Source organism: Peromyscus maniculatus, chromosome 20, assembly GCF_049852395.1.
Source record: "Peromyscus maniculatus bairdii isolate BWxNUB_F1_BW_parent chromosome 20, HU_Pman_BW_mat_3.1, whole genome shotgun sequence".
In the NCBI taxonomy this organism is placed as follows: Eukaryota; Metazoa; Chordata; class Mammalia; order Rodentia; family Cricetidae; genus Peromyscus; species Peromyscus maniculatus.
The window spans coordinates 52,109,038-52,132,670 of record NC_134871.1 but is presented as its reverse complement, the minus strand read 5'-3'; the positions used below and the strand labels follow the sequence as shown (position 1 = coordinate 52,132,670).

The 23,633-nt window shown below is 40.1% G+C and overlaps 1 protein-coding gene across 8 annotated transcripts in view; it reads left to right on the top strand.

The window, feature by feature from the left end:
* Tcf20 (transcription factor 20) overlaps nt 1-23,633 on the top strand; it is a 183,931-nt gene that overhangs the window by 103,928 nt on the left and 56,370 nt on the right. Inside the window, exon 1 of one of the 8 annotated variants that reach the window (XM_076556428.1) lies at nt 20,309-23,617. The exons of the other annotated variants lie outside the window; for them this stretch is intronic. The gene's annotated coding sequence lies outside the window, so the exon portion shown is untranslated. Of the gene's footprint in view, nt 1-20,308; nt 23,618-23,633 lie in introns of those variants that run through there. 8 annotated transcript variants of the gene reach the window in all.

Genomic DNA, 23,633 nt, shown 5'->3' with positions numbered 1-23,633 from the left:
TATGACAGCCCTGACTGTCCTGGAAACTGCTTTGTAGACCAGACTGGTCTTGAACTCAGAGATCTGCTTGCCTCCACTGAGATTAAAGGCGTGTGCGCCACCACTCCCCACCATATGTATGAGTGTTTTGCCTTCATATTTGTGTGTATACTGTGTGCATGCTTGGTGCCTGTGGAGGACAGAAAAGGGCATCAAATCCCCTGGACATAGAGTTATAGACAATTAGGAGTTGCCATGTGGTGCTCTGTAAGAGCAGCAAGTGCTCTTAACCATTCAACCATCTCTCTAGCCCTTTTCTTTCTTACTAAAAGTCATACTTTAGAGTAGTTTTAGATAGAAAAAAATGACCAGTAAGTACAGCATTTCTGCATACTTACCTTAACTCCAACTTCTATTATTAACATCTTGTATTAATGTAGTGCATTTGGTACAGTTGATGACCAATTATTGATACATTGTTAATGAAAATTCATAGTTCATATTTGAGTTCATTCTTTGGAATTTGACAATACATAATTTTGTGATTCTACCATGATAGCATCAGACAGTGACTACTCTATGGGCCCCTCTGCATGTTCATATGCTTGTTCTAGTTCCATCCCTGGTTCCCCCACTCCTCCTTGTATCCTTAGCAACCACAGATCTTTCACTGTCTCTGCAGTTTTGTCTCTTCCAGAATGTCATATAATTGGAGTCATACTCTCTGTAGCCTTTTCAAGCTGGTTCTTTCATACAGTAATGCATCAAAGGTTCTTTGTTGGTGTTTTCTTTTCTGACAGACTCTTGCTATGTAGTCTTGCTTGGCCTCAAACTTGGAATGATTCTCCTGCCTCTGCCTCCTGTGTGCTGGGATTATATGTTGTGTGCCATCCCACCCAGCTAGTTCTGCATCTTTCTGAAGATTGATAGGTCATATCTTTTTATCATTGTTAATATTTTATTTATGGTATATCACCAGTTTGTTTATCTGTTTACTATTGAGGGGGCATCTCAGTTGCTAATAATTTATGACAAATATAAATAAAGCATATGAGTTTTCATGTTTACCTCATTTGGATAATTAGATGCGTGGCTTACTGATAATCCATCAGTAGATTTAGCTTTGTAAGAACTGTCAAACTGTCTTCTGAAGTATCTATATATTAATTGCTGTTTCAAAAATTAAGTTGTGTTTTATATAGGTGGATAGATTACAAAAAGTCATTTTAGCCGCTTTTTAAGTGTACAGTTAAGTGGCACTAATTACATTCACAGTGTTATGCAACCTTTATCACTGTTTCCAAAACATTTTCATTACTCCAAACAGAAACTTGAGGCATTAAGCAACAACTCCCCATTTCCTGCTCTTCCAGACCCTTCTAACCTCCAATCTTCTAGTCTGTTTCTGAATTTGCATGTTCTAGTTATGTGATATATATAGAATCATGTTTGTCCTTTTGTCTCTGGCTTATTTTACTAGCAGTGTTTTCAAGGTTTGTCCTTGTACAATGTAGCAGAACTTCAGTCCTTTTATTACTGAGTAATGCTGCATTGTAAGTATACTGTAGACACTTTTGTCCATTCTCTATTGATGTGTTTTTGTGTTCTTTTCACCTTTGACCTATTTTGAATAATGTGGTAATAAACATTTGGCATTTAGTATTTTTTTTAGGGTTAGAAATGTGGCCTAGTTTGTAGAGTGCTTACTTAGCTCATGAAGCCTTTATTTAATCCCCTGTGTCCCATAAACTAAATGTGCTACATACATTGAAGGTGGGGTCAGGAGGATCAGAAGTTCAGGGTCATCCTAGGATACCAAGATACTGTTTAAAAAGAAGTATCTGTTCTGTAGAATTGCTGGTTACATATTAACTCTGTAGTGTTTTAGGAGCTGCTATGTTCTGTTTCAAAGTGGTTATACTATTTTACATTCCCATCACAATGTATGGGACTTCTAGTTTCCCTGTATCCTGACAAGCATTTGTAATTTTTAAACTGTTTTTTGTAGCTATTCTTTTGTTTCGATACAGGGTTTCTCTGTATAGCACTGGCTGTTCTGGAACTTGAGGTCAACTCTGTAGACCAGGCTAGCCTTGAACTCAGAGGTCGGCCTGCCTCTGCCTGTCAAGAGCTGGGATTAAAGATGTTTGCCACTACTGCCTGACTTCCATAGGTATTTTAAATTGGGTATGAAGTAGCATCTCATTTTGGTTTTGACTTGAATTTCCATAATGACTTAAGGATGTTGAACATCTTTTCATGTTTGTTGGCTGTTTGTGTTCCTTCCTTCCTCAGTGAAACGTCTCCAAGTCCTTTAATTATTTACTTATTTTTTTTTTTTTTGGTGTGAGTGCATGTTTGTGTAGTACATCTGCCTGTAGTTATATGTGGAAACCAAAAGTCAGCCTTGGGTGTTATTCCTTATATGTCATCTACCTTGTTTTTGAGACAGGGTCTCATTGGCATGGAGCTTGCCAGTTAGAATAGGCTGTCTGGCTAACAAGTCCTAGGGATCTGCCTGTCTCTGCTGCCTCAGTCTTGGGATTACAAGTACTTGACACCATGCCTGGCTTCTTTTCTATAGGTTATTTTAAAGATTCTTGTTTGTTTGTTTGTTTGTTTGGGGCTGTAAGAGTTTTGTGTATCAAATATCAGGTACTATGTATGATTAGCACTGTCTAGGAATTTGGTATTCTTTCTGCTAGTGTCTTGTATAAGTTAGTTTAAACATGAGTGAGTGTGTGCGTGCATGCATGCCTGTGCAGACACATAGTAGAGGTCAGAGGACAGCTTTTGGGAATTGATTCTCGTGTTTGTTGGGGCAAAATTTTGTCATTCCTGTCACCTCATTCTAGACTAGTGGTTCTCAACCTTCCTAATGCTTTATTCAACCCTTTAATACAGTTCCTCTTACTGTGGTGACCGCCCCCACCATCAAATTATTTTCACTGCTACTTCATAACTGTAATTTTGCTACTATTATTAATCATAATGTGAATATCTGATATGTAATCCCTGTGAAAGGGTCATTTGACCCCAGGGGTCTCGAGACCCACAGATTGAGAACCATTGCTCTAGGCTAATTGGCCTATAAGCTTCTGGCCAATTCTCTCTCATCTTACTGTAAGAGTGTTGGGATTACAGATGTGTTGGTCACACCTGACTTTGTAAATGGGTCCTGGGTAGAGATTGAACTCAATTATCAGTTTTGCTCAGCAAATGCTTCTACTGTTGAACCACCTTAGGGGCCTCCATGAATAAGTCTTGTGCAGGTTTGGACAACAGAGGAATCCTAGAGGTAGAAGAAATTTTAAATGATTTTGAAATCTATTTAGGTGTCTATATTTTTATTTATTGTATTTCTTTCTGATCTGTTTAGAACCTATAAATCTCACAGAAATATGAGATATGGAAAAGCCAAGTTTTGAGAGTCAGTTTCAGCATGAGTAAAAATTTGTAAGTTAACTTTATTCCTAAGAGAGAGATATTTAGAGTTACATATTGATTGTACCTCTAGTGTTTTAATCTGAAGGTCACATTTCAAGCCTGGAACTTTAGGGACACTTCTAAATGGCAGACAGTCTATCCTGGAATGAGAAACTCTGCTTCCCAAGCATGTTGTTATGTGTCTATCCCCTGCTCCCTTCTGTGAGGATGCATATACTTGTGCTCACCTCAGCAGGTCCTCTCCCACCTGAGTGCATATCTGGTATCTTGAAGTGGTACTGAAGTTGGGAGTGTAACGACAGAATCCATTTTACAAAGTAAGTTTCCAAGTGGCTGAAGGATTCCATGTTTCCCACAGGTCTTCCTCTGCTCCCTCCTGAGTGCTTTCCTCTCACTAATTCCTGGTAGAGCTCATTCTCCTTCTTTAATCTAAGACTCAGTTTCTTCAGACTGGTTTACATAATAGAGGAAAAGGTACTCGGGATTATTTAGGTCATCTTGAATAGAGATAATTAGCAATTATGTGTTCTAGATTTATCTTTTCTGGCCATCCTTTAGGGAAGCCAACACCCATATTCTTTTTTTTTTAATTTATTTATTTTTTAAATTACACTCATGATATTAATCACATTTGTGGTATTCATAGATTACATTTGCAGTATATATTTAATTTTAAATGTCGAATGTCATTTCTTGAAGCGGGTAGGAGGTCTTAATTACAGGCTTACAGCACAATGGGAGGACCCTGGAGGGCAGAAGTTTGCTACTGATGTTTTACAATCTTGCATCTAAGCTGTTAATGCCCATTATTCAGGATACACAGACAAGGAACTTCCTTAAGCATTCAGGAGGGTGGAACCTGGCAGGGAATTAGCATTGGGAGGATATCAAGGTCCACAAGCAAGGCAACAGTTACCCAAACCGGGGGCCAGGGCCCTGCAGGTCCCCCTATTATTAAAAAATGAGCTTGGGTTGTGTGGGATGTCAGCAGGTCACCTTACCTGTCATGGAGACACCTGCCCAGGCCACACAGGTACTCTGTCTTAGGTTGGTGAGTGCCCCCCAGGCATTACCCGTCTCTGAATACTCATTATCATACTGGCTCAATCATGTGTGAGCTGCATGGTTAATTGCTGCCAAAGATCTCAAAGTGGCACTGGGCTTGCAATCTGTGTGTTCGATATAGAAAAGACCAACAGATGTCCTATCTCACCCATAGCCAGTAGGCTAAAGGCAACTGAGCCATTCCCTTCCTTATGGAGCCATACTGTACGTTGGAGTCCTTGTAAGATAGTATCCCAAAAGTAACTGGAACTTGAGTTTATAAATTTATAATTTTTAAAGCCAGTCGAGATGTATATAACTACTGAATTAAATTTATCATGCCCAATAGAATGAAAGATTAACTAACTGTAGTAGCTACTTTTGTTGCCAGGGTCTCCACTGTGCTAGCTGTAGTAAGCAATTATGAAATGGTAATCCCAGAAACAGTAGCAGCGCAACACCCATATTCTTAGGTGTGTCTTTTCTCTGTGAGTGCCTCTCCTTCTCCCTTAACTCTAGTGCTTAAAAATCTATATTAAAAACTGTTAAAATATCTTTATTAACCCCTCCCACAAAGAGATCTGCCTTTTTTTAAAATGGTTATTAAAAGGTTATTCTTTGATTTCCCCCCTCCCCCCATGCCCAAGGTCCTGGGGTATGAAGAATACAAATAGCATGGAGTTTGGAATGTTGGCTAACAGTGTAGTGTGTTTCTCTCAATGGTCCTACAGGTGCCTGTCAGTTTTCACCTTTTGTCCCTTAAAAATTGCCTCCTTATGGGCTGGAGGGGTAGCTCAGCAGTTGAGAGCACTGGCTCTTCCAGAAGCTAGGGTTTAATGCCCAGCATCTACATAGTGGCTTACAGCTGACTGCAACTCCACCTTCAGGAATCCCATACCTTCATCTGGCCTCTGAAGACACCATGAGTGCACATGGTGCATAGACATGGATGCAGGCCAAACATCTGTACTACTACTACTACTACTACTAATAATAATAATAACAATAGTGATGATGATAAAAATTTCAGAATTCTGCTCTCTAGCATTTTGTTCATGTGATTTTGCTTGATAGTACATTGGTGGTGGGATTGTTAGGATTCAACATGCTGGGGCTGGAGAGATAGCTCAGCAGTTAAGAGCACTGGCTGTTCTTCCAGATGACCTGGGTTCAGTTCCCAGCAACCACATGACAGCTCACAATTCTATGTAACTCCAGCTCCAGGGCAATCTGGCACACAGACATACATGCAGGCAAAACACCAATGCACATAAAATTTAAAAAAAAAAAAAAAGAATTCAACATGCCTTTAAATGCTTTAATCTAGGCTCCTCATCTGCTCATCCCTGTATATATACTCGATGTATTCACCATCTTGAATCTGTGTCTCGGGGTCTCTTATTTATTCTGGCTAAATTTCTAGTGCTTTTTACATACTGCCTCGCTACATTCTCTCTGGGACTTTATTACTGTATCCTTTATATCACCTTTTCTAGGTTATATTTTTGGTAGTTTATTTTGACCAATCTTTTAATTAAACAAAATTTTTAATTTGCTGCTGCTGTTCCCTCTCCTCCTCCTCCTCCTCCTCCTCCTCCTTCTCCTTCTTCATTTTTGTTTTTTTTTTTGGGACAGGGTTTCTCTGTGTAGCCCTGGCTGTCCTGGAACTTGCTCTGTAGACCAGGAGGCATTGAACTCAGAGGCCTCTGCTGGGATTAAAGGCGTGTACCACCACACCTGGCTCTTTAATCTGCCTTTAATTGAGATTAAGAACACAGTAGCCGGGCGGTGGTGGCGCACGCCTTTAATCCCAGCACTCGGGAGGCAGAGCCAGGCGGATCTCTGTGAGTTCGAGGCCAGCCTGGGCTACCAAGTGAGCTCCAGGAAAGGCGCAAAGCTACACAGAGAAACCCTGTCTTGAAAAACCAAAAAAAAAAAAAAAAAAAAAAAGAACACAATAGGTGGGTTTATTGGATTTTTCAGTTTGGCTTTTTAAAAATTGTCTGTTACATGTTTTTGGATTTCTGTTCCCTCCTAAAGTTTTCCATTGTGGCTTTTATTTCCTAGACACGGTAAATATAAGTCAGGTATGGTGGTGAAGATGCACTCATTATCTTCCCTTACTCAAGAGATTTATTTGTTTTTATTTTATGTGTATGAGTGTTTAGTCTATATGTATGTGTACCACGTGTGGGCAATGACTATAAAGGTCAGAAGAGGGCATTGGATCCGATGGAACAAAAGATTATGAGCCACCCTGTGGGTGCTGACAGTCAGCCCAGGGTCCTCTAGAAGAATGGCCAGTGCTCTTGATGAGCCATCTGTCCAGTCCCAGTGGCCTAATTTTTAAAATCATACCTCTTATTTATTCACAGTATACCCCTCTGCAAATGACGTAACTTTTTGGTGTGTTTATTTCCTTGTCTAGGAAAATGGAAATAATAATTGTACTTTATAGGGCGATTGTGCTGATTAAGCTAGTAACTAAGTGGTTTAGAATATTGCCTGATGTGGGGTAATGATGCCATATATTTAAACTATTCCTTTAACCACTTAGAAAATTGTGAACTACTTCATTAAAAAATGTTTTTCATTTCTTTTTGGTTTTGCAGATAGGGTCACTACATCACTCTGGCTGGCCTGGAACGTGCTGTGTATACCACACTGGCTTTGAATTTGCAGCACAATCCTCCTTCCTTTCTTTGCTTTCCAAGTTCTGGGAGTACACCCAGCCTTTCCCCTCATTCTTCATAAAATATCCTTTCTGATTCTCTTATTTTCGACTTTAGCTTTGGATGTGTGTTGCTTTCTAGTTAGCTATTTGTTCTCTGGATATATTTTTAGAATGACTTGAAGTTCAAGTGTCTACTAGCTTTATGCCTATGATTAGGCATGGAAGAGAAATTCTTGCACTTGAGATGCCATCTGTCTCTAAGTGTGAAGTTCTGATAGCCAGGTAGTGTCCCTAGGTAGGAAGAGTAGCAACTAGGCATGCAGCTTGTGGCCCCTACAATGTGGAATGAGATGGCTCTTAGCATTCTTGACTGACTTAGAGAACTGATGAGGACTGTAACTAACATGTTTTTATGAATGGGCTGTTGAGCTCAGGGTAGGGTAGCTTTCCTGATTAAACAATGACATGGAAATTAACTGCTACCAAGTAGTCTTTAGTGTCACACATACACACACACACATACACACACACACACACACACACACACACACACACACACACACACACACTTTAGGGTTGGCTTTTGTTTGATTTGTAGCTAATCTGTTTTCTATTTTCTTGTTGCTTATCTCTTACCTTTAAAATTTTTTTAAATTTATTTTTTTATTGGCTCAGAAGTTGACCACAGAGAGGGCTAAGATGAGGGTGGGGATACTAGGATGATAATTTACATTATTGTAGTTCATTACTGTGAGGTATCAGTTACTTTATTTTACAAACGAGGAAAGTAGTATGTGTGGGTTTTACAAGAGATAAAACTAGGAAGTGTTTAAACTTAGGTTTCCTGATTCTAAATAGAGTACTTTCTCCAATGTATTATCCAGGAGAATCAACAGGAAGTAGTTGTACCTTGCTAAAATAAAAGTATATTTTCTCATTCTGCTTACTAAAATATAATTCTATTTCTAGATTTTGTTTTGTTTCTTTTTTTGTTTGTGTTTGTGTTTTGTTTTTTTGAGGCAGAATTTCTCAGTGTAGCCATGACTGTCTTGGAACCAGCTCTGTAGCTCAGGCTAGCCTTGAACTCACAGGGATCCACCTGCCTCTGCCTCCACCACATCCAGCTTCTAGATTTTTTTTTTAAAGCCTGTTTTTCTTGGCTTCATTCTTCATTTCTTCTTGGCCTCATTTCTTCTGACTGTGGGTAAGAGAGTAGTGCTCATTACTCCTTGTCCCAGGATGGAGATGGCTGTGTCCTGACTAGTATTGTCAACTCCTTCCTTCTTGACCCCTCAGGACATCACATCAGAGGGATTGTCAGTCGAGGAGGGCATGCTAGGTTTTATGCTCACTACTTCTCAGATCTCTGAAAAAAGCAGCCAACAGTTACCAGGAGTTTTCCTGTATCTCATTGTCTATTATATTTACACTCCTCCTACCCCCTTCTCTTAGTAATAATAGAATAAAAAATGGGATCTAGAGGTCACAGCATTCATGAAGATCTTGTGCTGCTGTGTTGGTCTGCCTTTTGTAAAAAGAAAATTACATTATTTTTGTTGTGCAATGTGTGTGTGTCGGGGGGGGGGGGGTGGTGGTCAGAAAAAACTTAAGAGTTTACTTTGGGGATCAATCTCAGGTCATATGTCTTAGTGGCAGATGAGCAATCTTACTGGTTGCCTTGTGTTCCTTTGTGATCTTCTAACTCTAAACTAACCTACTAATTATATTTTAAAATATTTCTTTCAAATTGTATATGTACATATGAGTGTAGTGCCTGTGGAGGCTATAGATCACGTGGAGCTGCAGTTATAGGCAGTTGTGAGGTTACCACCTCCCCCACATAGGCTCAGGGACCCCAACTTGGTCCCCTGCAAAAACAGTAGGAACTCTTAACTCCTTAGCCATCTCTCTACCCTCCAACATGTCAGTTGTTGGTGTTCTTGAAAGAAGAAACTATTCCTTCTTAATAGGTGTGGACTTCTGTGAGTTTGAGTTTTGTTTTAAATAGAGAGAAACTCATAGTTTTAGAAATACCATTAGCTTACTGATGCTCATATAAGAGCTGTAAGGCTGGGGTGAGGGGTAGCGCAGTCAGTAAAGCGCTTGTCTTGTAAGTGTGAGGACTGTAGTTTGATACCCAGAACTCATAGTGAAATGGCTTTTGCTTGTAATCCCAGCCCTGGGGAGATAGAGATCTTAGGGGCTTACTGCCCATCTCCGTAGCCTAATTAGTGTGCTTCCGTCCAAAGGAGGTAGAGATTTCTGAGGATGACATCCAAGATTGTTGGTTGGCATCCACATGCAAGTCATATACATACACATATATGTATGTTCACCCATACACAGGAACACACACAGTTTAAAAAATAAAATAGAAAGATTGAGAGCTAACATAGTGTTTTGGAGTTGTGACTTTGTGGCAACAGTAGAATTTTACAATCGCTTAGTCACTTCTACTTTTTCTGGCTTTTATCTTCTTTTCACAGAACTTAATCATCCATATAGGTTCCTCCCATGCTTGCATTCTCAGCTAGATGGAGAGGACCCTATAAACTGTAAAAAGGTCTATTGGCTTTTATCTGGAGTGGACTAGACTCATAGAACTTAGTTCTGCCTTTTGCTTCATTTGATGGGTTGGCCTATGGCTTTGGTAAAATCAAGTCAGAATGCTTTGTTTGACTACTTTTTTTCATGGTGTGTGCAAGAAGGTCAAGCACACATTAAAATCTGTTTGTCCTATCTTACATTTCTTTTCTGAGATTGTTAGCTGGCAGTGTTGTTTTATAGTGTGTTGTTTGGGTTTAACTTACCATAAATCCAGATGTATTTAGTTGGTATTAAAAGTTTTTCGAATTCTAAATGTCTAGTGCCCCCATATTTAGCTTAAAGTAGCTCTTTAATGTTTTTACATTTTGTTGTACTACATGCAGAAGCTTGCTTTCAAGGGTCAACCCTTGGAAAGTAATTTTCAAAAGTCCTTTTAAGGAAAAAAAGCTTTAAAAAAACCCTCTTTTGAACTTGCATTATTTAGATTTTAATATAAATGAAGCAGTTTTTAACCTATCAGAAATGGTGGCCTTATTATGTTCAGCCCCTTGTAGATAAGGTTTAAAAAAAATCAACCTGCTTTTCCTTTTACTTAGTGAGGTTCAAAGCAGAGAATGGTGACAGGGATTATAGAAACCTTTTTTTTTTTTTTTTTTTTAAACTGTTGTTTCTCTCACAGATGGAAGTAAAACTGTTGTTTGTTAGCTGTGGATTAAATCCAGGGCTTTGTGCATGATAACCACTAAGTTATACCCCCATTCTAAAATGTTGGTCTCCACATGTGAGCTTTGTTTTTGTCAGAAAGATATATTGCACCTGGTGTTTGAATGCGTGCCCTGTGCTCAGCCTTAGGAGTATCAAGGTTCCATACTGTGGATAGAGTTGAGGGGGAAATAACTTTGACAGTGCTGCTCATATCTTGTGCTTTGGGTAGGTGTTGATGCTGGAGAGTGGGATTTGCATTGGATTTTGACAGTAAATGACAGGTCAGCAAAGTCATTATTACTCTGACAGAAGGACCAGTCTGAACAAAATTAGGGCTACAGAGGGCATATCAGGTACTCTGAGGAAGACATAGTGCTAGCACAGTAATGGTTAGGGACACAATATTTATTGGACATAGCCACCAGCCAAGCTTGTTTTTATTGTCCAACTGTAGATTGTTAAAGTTATTTAAGCTTTCTGAACCTCAGTTATTTCATCTGTAGAATGGCTGATTATGTCACAAAGTCATTAAGATTAAGTGAGACTAAGCCATTAATTCCAGCACTCAGGCAATTGAGGTAGTAGGATTTCCATGATTCATTTGAAGGCATACAGGGTTACAGTGTGAGGCCATGTCTCAAATAAACAGCAACAAGACATAAACAACCCTACCCCAATACCCCCAGGATTGAGGCTGTCAGATACCATCTCTCACACAGTTTAAGTAAGAAAAATCTTCGTAAAAATGCTTTTAATTGAAATAGAATTACATCACTTTCTTCCTTTTAACCCCCTCCCCCTCCCAGGGTTTCTCTGGACAAGCCTTGGCTGTCCTGGAACTCAGAGATCCGCCTGCCTCTGCCCCCCCCCCCCCCCCCCCCCGAGTGCTAGGATTTAAAGGCCTGCGCCATCACCATCTGGCTGTAGATGAATTTCTAAATGGCCTTATTAAAATAAAAACATGGAGCCAGATATAGGGGTGAAAGCCTTAAGAGAGATCAGGGAAATAGGGATAGCCATAACTAACCTTACCTCACCAATTCAGCAACTTCCAAATGCGAGTTACTTCCTGTATACCCACGCCTATATGCCTTGCTGTTCTGCCATCTGATTTGCTCTCTCTGTCCACTTCCTTTTCCTGTCCAGTTCTGTCCCCTCTTGTCTGTCTGTACAGACCTCCATGGTTAACTTTTGTTGGAATTTAAGGTGTGTGCCACCACACCTGGCTGTTTCCAGTGTGGCTTTGAACTCACAGAGATCTAGACAGATTCCTGCCTGCCAAGTGATAGGATTAAAGGTAATTACCATTGCCTGACTTCTTTGTTTACTTATAATGGCTGTTCCTATTCCGCTGATCTCCAGGCAAGTTTTATTTATTAAAGCACAAATAAAGTATCACCACATCTGGCTCTTACAAAAACTTTTAAAAAGTAAATTATATTGTAAGAAAAAAATAAAACATTGGGCAGGGCCTGGTGGCACACACTTTTGGTGAGCTCCAGGACAGCCAAAGCTATATATATAGTTCTCTTTTACTTCTCTTTGCATCTTTGGATTTTTCTGGTATTGGTGTTGATTGCCAGTGTCCTAGCGTTAGGATGGTTGAAAGTGAGGGCTGTAAGCATTTTGGAGTCAGGGCTGAGCATTCTTCATGCTGAGCAAATGATTGTTACAAGGTGAATGCACCAGACCTGTTTCAGTAGGGATGCAGGAATGTTGGAATGTTGAAGGGAAGGCTGCCTTTTAAAAAAAAAATGTTGATTATATATTCTTTTTTAAAATATTAATTTTTATGTATGTGTGTGCGCGCCATGTTGTTGAGGTACCCTGGGTGAAGCTTCCATATTTATAGGAGACACAATTTCACAGCAGATTTCCTGGTCTTTTGGCTCTTAACAGTTCTTCTACCCCAGCCTCCACCCATTATGTTCCCTAAGCCTTAGGTGCAGGCGTTATGTTGTAGATGGATTCATTGTGGCTGGGCACCCCACAAATACTTGTTCTCTATATTTTGATCAATTGTGGTTTTCTGTAATGGTCTCTCTGTTGCAAAGTTGTTTCTTTGATAGGGACTGAGAGCTACTCTTACCTCTGATGAGGGGTATATGGATAAATATTTAGAATACAGTTAGGAATTATGCAGATTAATCTAGTGTTAGAAGTAGGTTCTTCTCTAAAATCTAAAACCTCACTTATCCTACATGGTTAGCTAGGTTTCAAGTAATAGGCATGGTTTCTCTCCTGTTGAATGGGCCTCTACTCCAGTTAGACAGCTGTTATCACCAAGATATGTGTACCACTACTGCACCCGTAAGTGACTTGTGCTTAGCTGATCATTGTTGTAGTCCATAGGTTTTTCAGTTGGAAAGAGCTGTTGGTTGCGTTCCTTACTTAGAAGCTGTCTAGTTTGTGTTTCTGTTGATGTGAAGAGACACCATGACTTTGGCAACTCTGAATAAGGAAAATGTTTAATTGGTGCTGGTTTACAGGTTCAGAGGTTTAGTCCATTTTTGTCATAGCAGGAAGCATGGCAACATGCAGGCAGCCATGGTACTGGAGAGGTAGTTGAGAATTCTATACCCAATTAGCAGGCAGCAGGAAGAGAGAGAGACTGGACCTAGTTTGAGCACTTGACATCTCAGTGCCCACCCCTAGTGACACACTTCCAACACCTACTCCCAACAAGGCCACACCTACTCCCAACAAGGCCATACCTCCTAATAGTACCACTCCCTATGAGCCTGGGGGGTTGGGGCGAGGGGGAGTGGGCATTTTTATTCAGACCACCACAGAAGCACACATAGCACCTTCCTGTGCTGGGAAAGCTAGTCTTCAGGAAAATACTTTCAGGTCAGATTCAGATCTGGGTCCTGTGTCTGAAGTACATGATGCCTTCAACAATAAGGACTTACCTTCAACTTCTGGGAGGCTACTGACGGCAACAGCAGTAGCCTATATTGTTTTGGGAGTCTCTTAAACTCCCCCGAAGGACAATTTGAAAGGGAATTTCTGATGCCTGGTCTTGGATGCCTCTTTCTCTTCTGCATTGGCTTGCTTCTTCCTTCCCAATTAAAGTGTCCCCCATTTACCCTTCAAATCACCTCAAGATTTATTTTTATTGTTTCTAATTTTGTATATGTGTGTTTACAGGTGCTATGGGAGGCCACAGTGTCAGATCCCTTTGCCTGGTTGTGACTTGGGTATTAGGAATTGAACTTCGGTCCTGTAAGAACAGTGCATGCTCTTAACCACTGAGCTGTTTCTCTAGTTTTGTATACTTCATCTTACTGTGAGCCATTAACTCTATTGCATGAATCCTAAATGGACTTATAATAAAAAACCTGGAGCCAGATATTGAGGTAAATGCTGAGAGATCAGAGAGACAAAGGAACAAGCAACTAGAGAAACTTCTCACTACCACTGAATCGTCAGACCGAATAGAAGGCGAGATCCTATCTCCATAAATCCTCTGACTGAAAGCCTCTGAGTCCTCAGCTGAAAAGGCTCTAGTTCCTGTCTCCTTTATATGTCTTTTCTCTGCCCAGCCATTTCACTTCCTTCCTTGTGCTGGGATTAATGGCATGTGTGCTTCCCAAATACTGGTAGCAAAGGCATGAGATCTCAAGTGCTGGGATTAAAGGCATGTGACTCCCAAGTACTGGGATTAAAGGTGTGTGTCACCACTGCCTGGCTCTGTTTCTCTCCTAGACTGAATCAATCTCATGTAGTCCAAGGTGGCTTTGAACTCACAGAGATCCAGTGTTCTCTGCCTCCTGGGTGCTAGTATTAATGGTGTGTGCCACCACCGCCTGGCTTCTATGTTTAATCTAATGCCTGCTCTGTCCTCTGATCCCCAGGCAAGCTTTATTTGATACACAATATATCACCACAAACTCTGAAAATATCTTGATTTGTTTCATTTTTTTTTATTTGTTTCATTTTTTTTAATGTGTTGAGTTCAAGAGCCTCTAAATTTATTTTTGCAACCTGCTTCAAGTGGTCTTATTCATTCTTTTGGCTTTGAATTCTCTGTGCTGCTGACTTGACCTTTACCCATATCCCCACCTTAGACCTGCCAGCTGTCTGACATCTCTCCACTCAGATGTCCCGTGGGAATCTCAAAGGTAGCTTGCCAGGCAAAGCATCATTCCTATTGTGCCCCAGTCTTATTCTTCTCCACAGTGGTGCCCATTTTTGCAGTCGCACTGTAGGAGATGGTACTGGAGTACAAGCCCACTGCCAGGGCTCAGATCTGATAACTAGTGTTGAGACCTTGGTCAGTTATTTAAACTCTGCTTTGTTATCTTCATTTTAATAGTGAGGCTGTCAGCTGTGCCCCCTGGTGTGATGGTACAGACTTGAGTTTTCACCTGTAAAGGATGGGAAACAGTGGTGTGCAGCTAGTACCACTGTGCTGTTTGTCCCTCACATTTACTTCTGATACACTAGCAATTTTTGTTGGCCCTGAATTAAAATATGTCGTTTATTTGAGTACACCACTTCCATCAACACCACATTCTTTTGTGCAGCCAACATCCCTTACCCAAATTACAAAAATAGCTTCCTTACTGAATCTGCTTCTGTTCTACTCCTCCCCTATTTGTTTTCCACAAAACAGTCAAGCTATTTGAAAACTGAAACCGGAGTGTGTCACCATCTAGTTCAAAATCCCCAGGAGACTTCTAGATTCCAGTTTGGGGCCCTTACTTTCTCAAGACCTTTCATCAGTCTTTGTTAAATAGTACCACACATGTGATTGCCTGACAAATGAGCTGGTTATCATGCAGAATATGATTCTTTAGGCCTGTGGTGCCTGAGACCCCGCCATGAGCTTCCAGAGAACAACGGTGCTTCCCATTCATGTGCTGCACAGTTACAGTCCCCAAAATGGTGTGGTGTATCATTTGTTTTATCAATGTGTTCTATGCTTGAAGAAGCTGAGACTTAAATACAGAATCCATTGAACATTTTAGTAGCAGTAAGCTGCAAAACTGAGTTCAGACTGATTTGTTTGATTCTGAGCCCATGATGCCTGGGAACTGCAGGGCTGGCAGGAGTGATTAACTCACTGAAAGACAACTCTTAGTGTTTCGAGACGGGGTTTCTCTGTAGTTGTTTTTGTTTGTTTGTTTGTTTGTTTTTTTGGAGCTGTCCTAGATCTCGCTCTGTAGACCAGGCTGGCCTCGAACTCACAGAGATCCGCCTGCCTCTGCCTCCCAAGTGCTGGGATTAAAGGTGTGGGCCACCACTACTTGGCAAAAGACAGCTCTTAAAAAAGAGTGTTGGAGCAGGAGACTTTTGGTTGGTCAGACAGTGAAAATAGAAGGGAACTGGTAGTCAAAGCACGGGAACGGCATGGGCAAGGCCTACAGATCTGCAGCCTGAGTATGAAAGACAGACCATAAGAGATGAATGTGGAAATTTTGTTGGTTGCAGAAGCTAACAAGCCTTGAATTAGCCATAAATTTTGCTATTTTCTTGAACTGATTATGTAGGAAACCATTTTTTAAACAAATATGTCAAACATACAAAAAAAAAAAAAAAAAACAACAACCAAAAAACCAGACTTTAAATAATACCTTCTCTCTCAAAGGTAGCTTGTTATTACCACATTTATGAACCTAACAAATGTTACTATTGTTGTGTCTTGAATACCTTTTCCTTCCTTCCAGATACCAGGCCCCTTTTCACTTGCATTGCCACTGAGATTTATCCTTGTTCCTATATGGCTGGAGAGCTGGTTTGGTGGATAGACCCATTGTTAATTCAACCTGTTACAGTAAATGTGTACACACACACACACACACACACACACACACACACACACACACACACACACTTGATTCTATGAAGTGATAATTACTTCCTGACACTTGTTGGTGCCATCTCAATCAGGTGTGTTGTGTGTCTTCCGGTTGGTTTCAGTTTTGTTTTGAACTTGTTGGGCTTCTCAAAAAGGTTTGTAGTTTTTCTCATACAGCTTTTGCCCACTTCTGTTTTGAATTAGTCTTTTGACTCTTTTTTTTTTTTTTTTTTTTTGGTTTTTCGAGACAGGGTTTCTCTGTGTAGCTTTGTGCCTTTTCTGGAACTCACTTGGTAGCTCAGGCTGGCCTCGAACTCACAGAGATCCACCTGGCTCTGCCTCCCGAGTGCTGGAATTAAAGGCGTGCGCCACCACCGCCGCCCGGCTAGTCTTTTGACTCTTGATTCAAAATTATACTGAAGGAATTATAGAGTGAGACACTGCCTTTAAGTGGCAGCACTGATGGCTGTTTGTGATCCTTTTGTCTGTACTGTACTGTGCTGTGCTATTAACATTTAAATTAGAAAGAAAGTTTCAGTGACATCCTAAAGCCTTGGACTTCAACAGGTAACAAAGACTGAGAGGGAGACCTAGTTAACCCAAGGTGTCACTCACTGGTCCTGCTTTCCTGTCCCCTTCTGTTAACTGTTGAACCATCGTGCTGTCCCATGTAGCTGTTTGAATTGACTTTGGGATGTCCCTGTGTGAAAGATAGACAGCAATGGGGGTGGGCATGGAGCTGGGATACGAGATGCAGTCACACCTCCAGGAGCCTCATTCTGTGTAGGTAGTTGATGGGATGCTTTAGCCTCTGGGGTTATGTCTAAAAATAGACCTGCCCATTCATATGTGTTATGTATGTGATGTATAGTGAGGAGTCAGAATTGAGCTATTTTTAAGCCTTGTTTGTTTGTTTTTTGCTTTGTGTGTCTGTGTTTATTTTTGAGACGGGGTCTCTTTACATAGCCCCAGCTGTCCTAGAACTCATTATGTAAACGAGGCTGGCCTTGAACTCACAGAGATCCATCTGCCTCTACCTCTTAAGTGCTGGAATTAAAGGTGTGCATCGTCATGCCTAGCTTTCAGACCCATTTCTTAGAAAAATAATAAAAACAAAAAACCTCTGAGTCAGTGATGTGCATACCTACTTGGGCACTGTGGTGTGTAAGGTATGCAGTGTATTTGCTTTGAATTTCTGGGGCAAGGCATGGCTGGTCTTCCCCTATGCCTCTGGGCTTGTGGGGTGTCTTGTATCTCTTTCCCTTGGGCAGAGAAATGCTTTGCTGTCAGCTAAGATGATGTAAAGTTCAGTAGTGTAGATTTTATTGTTTGTATGTGAGGGCATATGAATCCTTCCACTGTAGATGGTCAAAAGCTTTTCATTTATCCACATCATTTTCTTTGTCCTCCATCTATAACAGTGTCCAATTTCCAAATGTAATTGTAGCACAAGTATGCAAATAGTAGGCATTTCGTGTAGCTAGAATCTTCAGTTATTAATTTATGTACTATTTAAGTAGCTATACCATAATTTGCTTAATCATTTTTAAGTGATAAAACACTTAAAGCTTGTTGGCAGTTTTTTCTTAACAGATCCCACTGGAACAGTCTTTTTTAAATTACCAATTTATATCTTTAGAAATTCATAAGAATGTATGCTGCTTTTGTTGTGTTTGTACTGCCCTCAGCCTAGTTCACCAAATGGGAAAGGATCTCTTAAGTTTTTATTGAGACATGGTCTTACTTTGTAGCCCTGGCTGGCTTGGAACTCCTGTAGACCCGGCAGGCCTCTGACTCACAGACATATGCCTACCTGCTTCTACCTCCCCAGGTGCTCACATTAAAGGTGTGTGCCACCATGCCTGGCTTCCTTAAGTGTTTTTTTTTGTTTGTTTGTTTTTTGTTTTTTTTTAAAGGAAAAATTGGAGGTTTTTTTTTTTTTTTTGAGCTAGAGTCTCCTGTGTAGTCCGCCTCAGTTCATGATAATCCTCCTTCCTCAGCTTCCCAGGTGATGCGATTAGAGGGCAAGACCATCATTACCTGGCTTTATTTTTAAAATATTTAAAAGCTACAGATTAGTCCCTTCTTTTGGGGTCTGCATATATTTCATCATCGTTGCAGATAAATACTTTTTTCACCGTTTTTATGGTTGATATAGTGTATTTTTTTTTTTTTTACCCTGAAAGAGCCAACTTTTTACACCTGCAGCATTCTAGTAGGTTTCTTTTTCCTGAGATTACAAAAAAGCTTGTGAGTTCTGATTGACTGGGTTCCTTAAGATGTTTTCAGAGTCTTTTTTTGGGGGGATTCCCTTGCCAGAGAGCTACTGGTGGACAAGTTAAATTCTGTGTGCAAACTGGATGGAAAAGAGAAAAAAAACCAAACAAATCAGTGGACAGATGCACATTCCCAATCTGCTTAGTTTTACATGAATATCAAACAGATGTATAAAGAGATACATCCAGGTTTAAGGCAGACAACTCAGTTTGGCAAACTTCAAGATTCCTTTCTTAGTGCTTCTTCTCTATGATTACAGCAGCATTGTCTTGCTTCTGGTTTGGGGAAGGTTTTTGCCAGAAGTGTAGACTGGATTCTGGAGTGGGTGTTTCATATCCTTTCTCTTTGTGAGACACATGGTTTATTTATGTAACTTCTAAGTCTTGGTTTACAAAAGGGAATACTAACATATTGTAGATATGGTAAGGAGAGAATATATTAACATTTATGTAAAGTGCCTAGTGTGTGTAGCATGTGTTAGGCATGCAGTAAATTAAAGGCATGCAGTAAATAAGCAGTAGCCATTGTTAATTCAGATCTGACCCAATTTGTTGGTCAGAGTTCTGAAAAAAAGAAAAACAAGTGTGGAATTGGGATGTTTCTTGCTTAACATATGTTTTAGAATATGGGTTTTAGAATCAAAAGAATTTAAGTTAAAGTATATCACCTCCCAACATGTCCTAGAAAAGTGACTTAGAACATGTTGTAATTCATCAGTTTTTTTCCCTTTGTGTCTGTCTATGTGTACACATACGAAGACCAGACAGCTGGAAATGTTGGAATTTACTTAATATATAGTAATTATTAATATTAGTATCACATTCCGTAGATACTGGTTAAAGGTAAACAGACTTTACTGTTTTGTTTCATTAAGTGAAGTAAACAAAAATTTTGAGTTAAAGATTAACTTGTAGAGAAGATCACATTTTAGCAACTCCTGGGATCCTGGGGCCCATGTAACCTGATTGGGTAGGAGTGCATTTCTGAACCTAAGGATGGATGCTTCAGAGAGCTGAGAGGCTCAGGAGCACTTCTGAACAAGATTGTTGGACAGAAACAGCAGAAACCATCAGGATGATACCATAGGCCATCCAGAACTGTGGAGCATGTGATATTGTCAAAATAATTAAGTGTAGGAAAGCTTATTCTTTTGTTCCTATGACTGGGCCAGAACATAGAACTTTGTGGGAAATTTTTTCCAGATCAGGAAGATGGAAGTGGCCATGTCAGAACCAGAAGATTAAAAAAAAAAAAAAAAGAAAGAAAACAACAGTTTTGTGATTAAGCGATGCTTTACAAACAAAAAAAGATGAGATAGGACTTAATCTAAAGTAGTAGTTCAAGGTAAGATGTTGAGGTGGTCAGGGAAAGAACAGCATTCATTATCTTTGCTGTTGAAAATAATTTGAGCCATATGTGGTGGCTCACACTGATGTCTCAGTACTCAGGAGGCTGAGGCTGGAGGATTACTGTGAGTTTCAGGTCAGTCTGGGCAATGAGTGAGACCTGTTTAAAAAAAAAAAAAAAAGAAAGAAGAAAAAGGGTGATTTCCTAAGACTAAATACAAGTCAACTTTGTAGAAACCATAACCACTATAAATGGCACTACCTAGTGTCATTACATGAGAACCCTAGCCATAATGGTTAATGGAGTCCTGCAGACCCTCATCACATTCTGGTTCATAGCCCACCTCCCGCTTCCCAGTTGCTGCTCTTGAACCTTTCTTGTTTCTTACAGTGTTGCTATGCACTTTGTCTGACATCCCTTAAGTGTTCTGTTTTTAGTCCCTGTTATATACCATATTGTATGAAATAGAAGTTTCTTACTCCTCAAGTGATAATAGTGTACTCTGAAATTCTGAGAAAGAGAGAACTTTATCAATCAGGGCCCTGGTAGAAAACAGATGGCACATTCAAACTGGTAACTTGAGGAGCATTTAATTGTACCATTTAGAGTTCATTCAGGAAAAGAGAAGCTTTGTATCCTATGAAGATTCTATCTAGTATGAGGAATTTTGATACAAGAATTAAGGATTATAGCTGGTTGTGGAGGCACACACCTTTGATCCCAGCACTCGGGAGGCAGAGGCAGATGGATCTCTGTGAGGTCTAGGCCAGCCTGATCTACAAAATTAGTTCTGGGATGGCCAAGGCTATTACACAGAGAAACTCTGTCTTGAAAAACCAAAAAGGAGGAAAAAAAGAATTAAGGATTGGGCCAACATGGGAAGAACTGGAATTGGAAAAGCCTGATAGGCATCATAGTAGATATACTTGGAAGTTTGTTGGGGAACTTCTGGGAGTCTATATCTTCTGCAGTTGCCTCCAGGTAATAGCAGCCTCTCTTTCCTGTCTTCCTAATCCCCCTTGTGCTTCTCTTTGTACACTTTTAACCCTGCTGGAAAAGACTGCGAAAAATAGCACCACCACCACCTCAGCCCCAGCCTGCTCTGCTGAGAATGTGGAAAGGGATGTGGACAGCAGTGCAGAAGGATAATGAAACTGGAAAAGGCATCTTCTGGCCTGCCATTTGTGGGGAGCTGTTAATACCTCCTGAGCTCAAGGGCAAGAAGTAGTTTCTGAGCTTAGAAAAAATGGATAAATGTTTAGGTTGCCAGATCAGATATCTGACAGAGCCATCCCTGTTTGTAGAAAGTCTTTACCAGCCTCAATTATCGCCTACTCAGAGCCAGGAGAGCAAATCTCTTTCACTGTCTCCAAACTGGGCCAGAAGCCAAGAGGGTGGTAGAGCCTGTCCATTGTCCCTGTGGTGTCCTTCTTAGGTTGTGAAGTCGTTTGTGGGTGGGTGAAGAGTGAGCCTGGAGGGCAAATAGTATATCCTCACCTGGAATTTAAGTAGAATTATTATCTTGAGCTGTTGTTATTCTGGCAATAGAAGGTCATTAGTTAAACCTTCTTGGAAAGATGAGGGGACTTTAAGGAGAAAAGAATGGCTCTTAGATGATGACAGACAACAAAAGTTAATACTAGTTTTCTATAAAATTGTGAGGTCACCAGCTTTCAACCAGGCTGGAGAGAGCAGTCCCAGCAGGGATGGTCTGCAGTGTGTAGGCTCAGTCTTGGACCTCACTGCTATACCTCTATGGCCTATCTGAAATGTGAAAAGTTGGGAATATGGAGAAAATGAGGAAAGGAAAGGGAAGAAAAGTGTATTGGTAAATCTTGTCCAGATGTGCATGAAAATTCCTCATTGATGACCAACTGACTTCGGAATATATATTTTTCTTTAGTTCATATATATGCACATATATATGTTAATATAGGATCATATTGGGATGATCCGTATTATTAGCTTTTTTATTTTATTTTATTTTTCCCACTTGGGAGGTTTATTGAGGGGAGGGGAGAGAAGGGGCAGAGAAGGGGGCAGAGGCCAGTTCCTGGGGATGAGAGTGAAGGAAGAGAGAAAAAGAGGTATTAGCTTGTTTTATATTATACTGATGATAAGTTGCATATAATATACTTCAGGTTTATATATTTTCTGTTGCTTTTCCTAACTGCTTTACATGAAACTCCTACAAAGGATAACTTGGAGCACATTTGGTATTCATACTTCATGTACACCAAGAATATGTAGGGACTCTGCAGGAGATAATGGCTATCATTTTGTTTTTGTTTTTGTTTTTTTAAAGTCTATTAACTCTATTACTATAGGAAAAGAGGAATCATCCACACAGTAAAGGAGTGTTCAGTGTAGGATTGGGAACAGGACTGTAGAGTAATTGTTCCATGTCTTTTTTTTTTTTTTTTTTTTTTTTTTTTTTTTGTAGAGATAGGGTTTGAAGTAACCAGGCAACCCCAGGACAAATTGCTTATGTCTAAAGTGGTCTCTTGGTAGCTCTGATTTAGGAAAAATAGGGAGCAAATGGCAGCTTTTCATACCTTCAATTAACTGCCAACTTGAATGTTTTGTTCAATTTATCTCCTCTCAGCCACTAAGAACTAAGTTCTAAAACTAGAAGTATGTTAAAAGCGAGGGAAGTTTAGATGTTGATGGAATTGTTCTTGACAGTCCTAAAGACTGGAGGAAGTAGAGAACCAGTTGGAACAGCATTGGAGGGACAGCACTGAAGGGTTGCATGTTATGACCTTGTAAAAAATCCTCTGCATAATGTAGTATGAGAAAGGTGGCCTGTGGGGCTGGCTGCTACACTGGGCTCTCATGAACTTGATGAATTCTGTGCCTCAGTTTCCACATCTTTGAAATAAGGGTTCTGATCTTGTAAGGATTGAGTTAGTACATGTAATTGCTGGAACATATTAAACACCTAAATAGACATTCATGGTTGCCTAGCAGACTCATGGGGAGAAATGGTGTCTGTTGAAGAGGCATTTGAAAGTGATGAGAAATAATTTCCTTCAGGTCCTGATTTTTTTTTAATATGAACATTTAAAAGCATAGTTTTGAGTCATGTGACTATATAATTAAACTTAGTCTCATGTCTAGCTATTTTAGTTATATTTTAGAAATGGGTCAGGAGTCAGGCATGGTAGCACATGCCTCTTTAATCCCTGCACTCAGGAGGCAGAAGAATCTCTGTGCTATGAGTTTGAGGCCAGCCTAGTCTTTATATTGAGTTCCAGGACTACATAGAGAGACCCTGTCTCAAAACAAAACAGAACAAAACAAAAATGTCCATATGTTGGGGCTAGAGAGATGACTCAGCAGTTAAGAATAGCTTGTTGCTATTCCAAAGGACCTGAGTTGGGGTCTCAGTACCCTTCTAACAACTGCCTGTAACTCGAGCTGGCCACCAGGGGCACCCTCACACACAGCATGTGCTTACACAGACAAACACATAAAATAAATCTTTAAAAAAAAAAAAAGGTCACTGTGTGGTGATGTTGCACACCTTAACCCCAGCATTTGGAAGGCAGAGGAAGGCAGATCTCTGAGTTCGAGGGTAACCTGGTCTACAGAATGAATTCCAGGACAACCAGGGCTACACAGAGAAACCCTGTCTTGAAAGAAAAACAAGAGAAAAAAAATGGGTCAAGGCTTCAGAGTTTAAGTTGCTGCTTATCTGCTATGATTTTGTTTGAAGTGTTTCCTCATATTTTTCATGTGCACCCAAGTTAAGTTGGGTTTTTTCATAAAACTGGATCCAAAGAAATTTACAGGTAGCTTTTTTTTTTT